The following is a 6,664-nucleotide window of genomic DNA, read 5'->3' as shown; positions in this document are numbered from 1 at the left end:
TCAACCAACGATTTGCTGTGTAACTGAGATAGGAGCCATTCAATCTGTTTGAATACTTGCTCTGCAACACCGCCTTCCCCCGCCCGATCTGTTGAACGGGAAATAGTTTCTCACCTTTACAAAGAACTTTTGAGATCTACTAGATGAGAAACACAGTAGATTTTCACATAACTCCAGCCACAACAGGAGAACAGGAGATAGTGTTGCGACAACTCAGTAGCATCAGAAGTTGGAGAGATCAAGCTGCAACTATTACGATCCAAGTACGTTAGTACTCTGCAAAGAGAAATCCTCTCTTTAAGCTTTATCTGCCAAGAAATGTACCTAACTCTTAGTTTTCTAAAAACAAACACAACAAAAACAGCACATCAGGAAATGTATTCAATACTGATCTGTCTACTAAATGTACAATATTGCCTATTAGGTATAAAAATTATTTTTGTTTCTTTTTAGAGATGGGGCTGTTTGCTTTACAAGTGTTGCTTTCATTTCACATCTACTCATAGTTTTTGTTAATTCTTTTATTTCACTGCAACACCACTAAAATGAAGACAGAATTCTGGAAGAATCCCACACCACCAAGACGGTTAATAAATTTGTTTCTAAACCCATGGTCTCAGTTTTTGTAAGCACTATAAGTAGACAAGTTGGATTTCTTTCTGCCCATTTTTATGCTGTTATTGGAGGGGTGGGACATCGGTGGAATTGGAGGTAAATGCAGATTGCTCATTAAATTAGGAAACTCTCTCAAAAATGTTCTCACAACCTGATTTACAACCTCACTCTCCAAAATAACCTAGCCAAGGCTGGAGAGAGATACATATAATCTCAGATCTTCTTATACATCTAGATACATTGCAAAGTTATGATGTAAAGTGTGCTAACATATACCAGGCAATATTTTAAAACAGAAAAGTTACCAAATAGGTAACTGTTGAACTTCTTGATGACAATCAACAGTTTTTCTTGATAATGTTCCTTTTATTCAGAAGAAATATAAAACCTTCATTTTCACCTCGAGAACATATTCACCACCTGTATTTACAAAGTTGATCTATATATATAGAAAGGGGAAAAAAAAAAAAAAAAAGACTGCAAGCTATTTCTTACCTGTTAGTTAAAACAGGTGACACCAGTTTGCCATTTCCATTCTGAATTTCATCCTTGACCCCCTATGTGACTGGCAGGATAAAGAAAGAGACATCTAAGATCCTGTGCAGCAAAACACCAGTTTATTTTAAAGAACTCTGGTGAATAGAAGTGACTGAAGAATGAGCAATAAACAAGCATAAAATTTGCTTCATTGGGCCATCATCTCTCCCTGCTTTTCATATTCCAATATTGAACTTGAACTAATAATATTATTTCTTCTGTACTAGTCCTGTGAACATCAGATGAAAATTTATTCCTTGAGCTTGTTTATATATTAAAGTACACTGTTTCAGAAATACATTTATGACATTGAGAAAAACTGTTATTGAATTTTATTTTGCACAAGCAAAATTGCATATTTAATAAAAATAACATTAATAAACTGAAAAATACTAATCTAACAATGTGAAAAACTAAGTCAAGCAATGAGCTTATTTTTAACAGCTATCATCGTCTTTATGGTTACACTGTAGCTTTCATATAATTACTTACAGGACTATATAATAAAAAAGTATTCTATAAGCTATACAAGCCCCCAAACAGATTTTCTATGGCAATGATTTTTTTGATAATAATATGATATGCATATTAACTTTTAGTCGGAGATGAGATTCCTCCCCTGCCTACTCAGCAAATGCCGCCTAAAGGGCTCGCAACCTGAATACCCTTGTGAGACACTTCCATCTAGTGGCTGCAGTTAGAATAACTGTGCCGCGGTAAATGCTCCAGGGCAGTAAGTATATATATATATAAATATAAAAATATATAAAAATATAAAATGTATATATATATACACTTTGTATGTGTTTTTTCGTTTGTTTGTTGTGTTTTTGTTTTTTAATAAACACACATTTCACCACTTGATTAACAGTCTTGTAGAGAGATCCAAGTTTATGAGAAGAGGTTAAACTTGCATATTACCAGTTACAACCAAACAAAAATTGAAGGCCAACTAAACCAACTTCGATAGAAACTTTTCTGATTCTACCCTCATTAATCACTAAATATTTAACAAATACTTTCAGGAATATAGTTTTGATATTTCAGGGGTAAGAAGCAAGTTCAGAAATACTGAAAGAATTTCCCTGGATGGAGAAGGTGGCAGTGGGGGAACAAAACGGAAGACCAACAGAGGCCCATTTATCAACTTTGCTGTCCACTGCTGAGGACAGCTCAGGAGTTCAAAAACAACATTTGTTTTATTCCACTCTTACCCTTCTGACTTTGTCAAACCCCTTGTAGCACAACTTTCTTTTAGAATCTGCTTAGGACACCTACTGCCAGCATACTACAGAATTAAACTATAGGACACTTCACATTTTAAACGAAGTATTTGACATTAAATATTTGATCTTCAAATTTCATCTTCATATTTTGTTGATTCACCTTAGGTTGGTTTGTTGGTTTTTTTTGGTCTCCTTGTATACATACACAGATTGTAAAGTTATGCTACAAACTAATGGTAAAGAATTTCAGATTCCATTTGCTGTTTATAAGGTTGATTTTCTTTCCCTCTTCCATGTATGTAGACCATCATCTTCAACAGTTCATCATCTTCATAAAAACCACCCTTAGTTGTCATTCTGCATTCCTTTTCTAGACAATGATTTACACTATACATTTACAGAAAATGCAATAGTACATTTAAAAAATTATGTAATTACAGCAAATACAAATACTAAAAAGCACAATTCTTAACATAAAAATTCTACTGTTGTTTTTTTATTTTATTTCATGAACACAATTTCTGAATTCCATCCAAGAACTGTATTTTCTGATGTTAAATGCCTGAAGAATACCAGCACTAGTACTTTGCTATACCAACAAACACTCAAATTTCCCCTAGCCACTAATACACCTGATGGAACCTAGCTATCAGAGTAGCACCTAATGCAGTCTTTGCAGTGATCAGACCTCTGTTGTAGAGGTTACTACCACAAGATTGCTCTAGTAGCTTACAGTCAAAATAGTGCACACGTTCCCAGAAACAGGGATGGAGGAGGAAACATACAATTTGAATAAAAGGCAGTAGACTTTAGTAGAAAACTGGAAAAGTGTCCATGTGTATGAATAGACACATTCAAAGTAAAAAAATCCAAAAAATTCTCTGAGAACTCAATACTAGGGCCTGAACAAATCCTTAGAAGGCAGATAAACCCATTGACACAACTCTAGACTAGCTGATCCAAAGATATTAGAAAATTATCACCACAACCAAAATGTACCAATCATTAGCTGTACTACTTCCTTTTCAAGAGCTCAAAAGTTATTCTTCAGCTTGTGGGAAATGAGTTTTATTTCAGATCCATGACCAGTTCTTGGGCTATTATTTTACAGAAATGCCTTTTACACATTTATATGTATACAGATAGCTAACTACATATAGACCTTCACGTTAGAGTAAAAGAATTTGCACAAATACACTTACGTGAGTATGTATTACGGCTTCTTGTTTTTCCAATGTAAAGAATCTCTTTATCAATACCATTGTATGCACACTAGGGGGAGGTGTAGAAATGCATTGATTTTATAGAAAATTACATCATAGATAAAACAGTTAATACACATATCACTAACATAATTCAGTAAATGTATTTTTATAGCAATATAAAGTACAAATAGGCTACAAGACCAAAAGCAGAGTGTTGTACTTAAATGTACTGTTGCAGTTTAACATATATTTTAATTGCTATAAATGTTTCAAAAACACACTGTTAAATAACAAGTTAAAGTAATTGTGGTTAATTTGTGGGTTACTTTTTTTTTTGGTTGGTTATTTTTTTGTTTAACTTTTGAAGTTTGTCTCTTTGCTACATATAAGTCTACATGAAAAAATAAAGTATTTAGACACTAGCATATAGCAACGTAAGTAAAGTATGTTACTAAAGCTACCAGATTTGTGTAAATGTTAATCAAATAATGTTTGTAATAGGCTTTAGGAAACTGGATGAAAGACACCGAGTATAGTTTAAACTTCATATGATTTTTTTTATTATTATTATAAATGACTGCCATGAGTTTATCTAATACTTTCCTTCTTTTCCCTCAACTCTTCATAGACCTTTCTGATTTACTTATATTAATTGAGATATTCAAAATTAACTCACAAGACTGAATGATACCTCCAATATTATTTTTTTATATTGTCTACAGTGCTCACCATCGGTAATGTGTCGGCTCAGGAGACTTCTTCAGCTTTGTTCTGTTTTCACTGCAACAGTCAAGTTATACGAACATGGATTAGGAAAAATACCATCTCCTATTCTAGAAGGCAATACCATCAGAAACACAGACACGTGAAAACAGACATGCCAAAACAACAACAACAAATAGATGGCAGGGGAAAAAAAAAAAAATCAAGTCTAGCCAAATTTTGTTACTTATATATTCCAAGTCCTAAAAAGAACAGAAAACAAACAAAAAAAAAAAAGATAACAAATATGATCTGTAATTCTTAATAAAAAATAAAAGGACTTCAAAAAAAGTGAGCAACCCATCCTTTGGAAAAGGCGTGAATATTATCCCACTTCCTACTGAAAGCTAGGAAGCAAATTAAAATGCAGTTCTAAAATAAATAAAACCCGCAACCTTACCATGAAATTAGAAAAGTTGTATTAGCTTCAGTAAGCAACATGATTCTTCTAATCACGATATGTTAAGGTATATAATGAACGTGAAGAAATTTCCTGTCCAAAACCAGCAGCTTGTATTCACAGAGCTGAAACAGATGTAGTCTCCTCTTCTGCCTGCAGGTGCCATTACCGGACAAAATTAAATGGCAACTTGCTGTTTTCCTCTGCAGTATTCTTATGAGTCACTGAGTACTGTAAGAGTTGACTTATACTTAATTTCTAACACTGGTACATGTCCTTTAAGAGGCATAAGTAGAATGTGCCTTTTTCTAAAAGTGTATTTACATAAAATATACCTCAAAAGATGGGCTAATGCTGTTCGGAAGCTTCTCAAGTAATCCGCTGTTCGTATTCTGAAGATATGCTTCTCTCAAGATGGTTACCTTTATCTAAAAGAAAGCTTATTTTATCCTGATAAGGGATAAAAATGAACTATTTAGTTCATCAAACTAATCACAGTTAGTTGACTCCTATATTTTGACCAATTTAAACAACAAAGATCAATTTATTTGATATTTTTGTGTGGTAGCTTATCTCATCATGCTAGCTGATATTAAAATGTGTAATTTTAGTCTTATTTTCCTACTATAAACAAATAAAACTAGAGGCTGAGTTGTAAAACATAGTAAAGTAGCAGATCAACGCTCTCAGAATCAGTACAAAGTATTAACATTTCCAAATAAAGTTTTTCAAATAAACTATTGAAGGGAAGAATACCTATTTCTTAGTAACTTCTTTAAGTTACTTCTACTACAAAGAGAATGTCATTGGTTAGTTAGATCTTCCTTTGTTTCTATTTTCAAATGCAACTACAGGGAAGAAACCTGAATAACCCTCCCCGCTACTTTGTATTTGAAATTAAAACAAAGCTAACTCCCCAGTCCCTTTTTTTCACGTTAATTAATAAAACTCCATCAGAAAACCACCTGAAGTTCTAGTTACTTTTTTTTTAAAAACCTGAAATCTGACTGAAGAATGTTTTCTTGGGGGAATGAGAAAGGACATTAAAGGAGAAGAGGAGAGAAGAAAATACCCACTAACTACTGATTAAATGAATAAATTAAAAAAATAAAAAAAGGCATTATAACTTCAGTAAACAATACCTCCCATTCAAGTCTCTAAACATTTATTCTTAACGCTTTCCCCACCACCACCCCTCTCTGTGCATGTTTCTGACTGGTTTTTTTTATTTTTTTTTTTTTTTACAGAGGTAAATTTGAGGTAAATGGGTGCACACCCATAATGAGAGAAAGGCCCAATTGAGAAACTTTCTGGTCACCTTCCTAAAAGCCACAAGTGAGCCAATATGACCCTTCACTTCAGTCAGACGTTGAGATTGGCGTCACAGTTGTTGCATTGCTCTAGCCCCGTAATGAGGAGTGATTTGTAAGTGTGGGTGCAAGAAAACCGAATGAATAAGTGAAAGGACTGTGAACAGTTACCTGCTAGAAGTAAACATCTTAACTCTATTAACAGCAGTTGATTAATCAAGGTGTTCTAATGACTACTGGTTGTGATCCCACTCCCATGTCAATTCCACCAGGGAAATTTACAACACTAATATGCATTCCTGTGGAAGTAATTAACAACTGTCACATACTAAAGTAAAATTCTTCTGAAATTGTGCTCCTTCGTAACTATCACAACAAATACTACCACCATCTGCCAGAAGCTATTCAGATTCTGACTTCAAAGTCAGATCTCCAAATATGCAAAGATGGAGAATAGATCAGGACTAAAAAAATCCTTCATCTTGGCAGCATGAGGCTCTACTTCATTTCACCACTATGCTTAGCAGGTGACGTAGACACTGTGCTCAGCCATGTCAATTGCTCTGCTGTCCCAGGCCTAACTCACACCTACCTCTAACTACTTGGAAA

The sequence above is a fragment of the Cygnus atratus genome, chromosome 8, assembly GCF_013377495.2.
Source record: "Cygnus atratus isolate AKBS03 ecotype Queensland, Australia chromosome 8, CAtr_DNAZoo_HiC_assembly, whole genome shotgun sequence".
Lineage (NCBI taxonomy): Eukaryota > Metazoa > Chordata > Aves > Anseriformes > Anatidae > Cygnus > Cygnus atratus.
Note: the sequence above shows the minus strand (reverse complement) of the source record.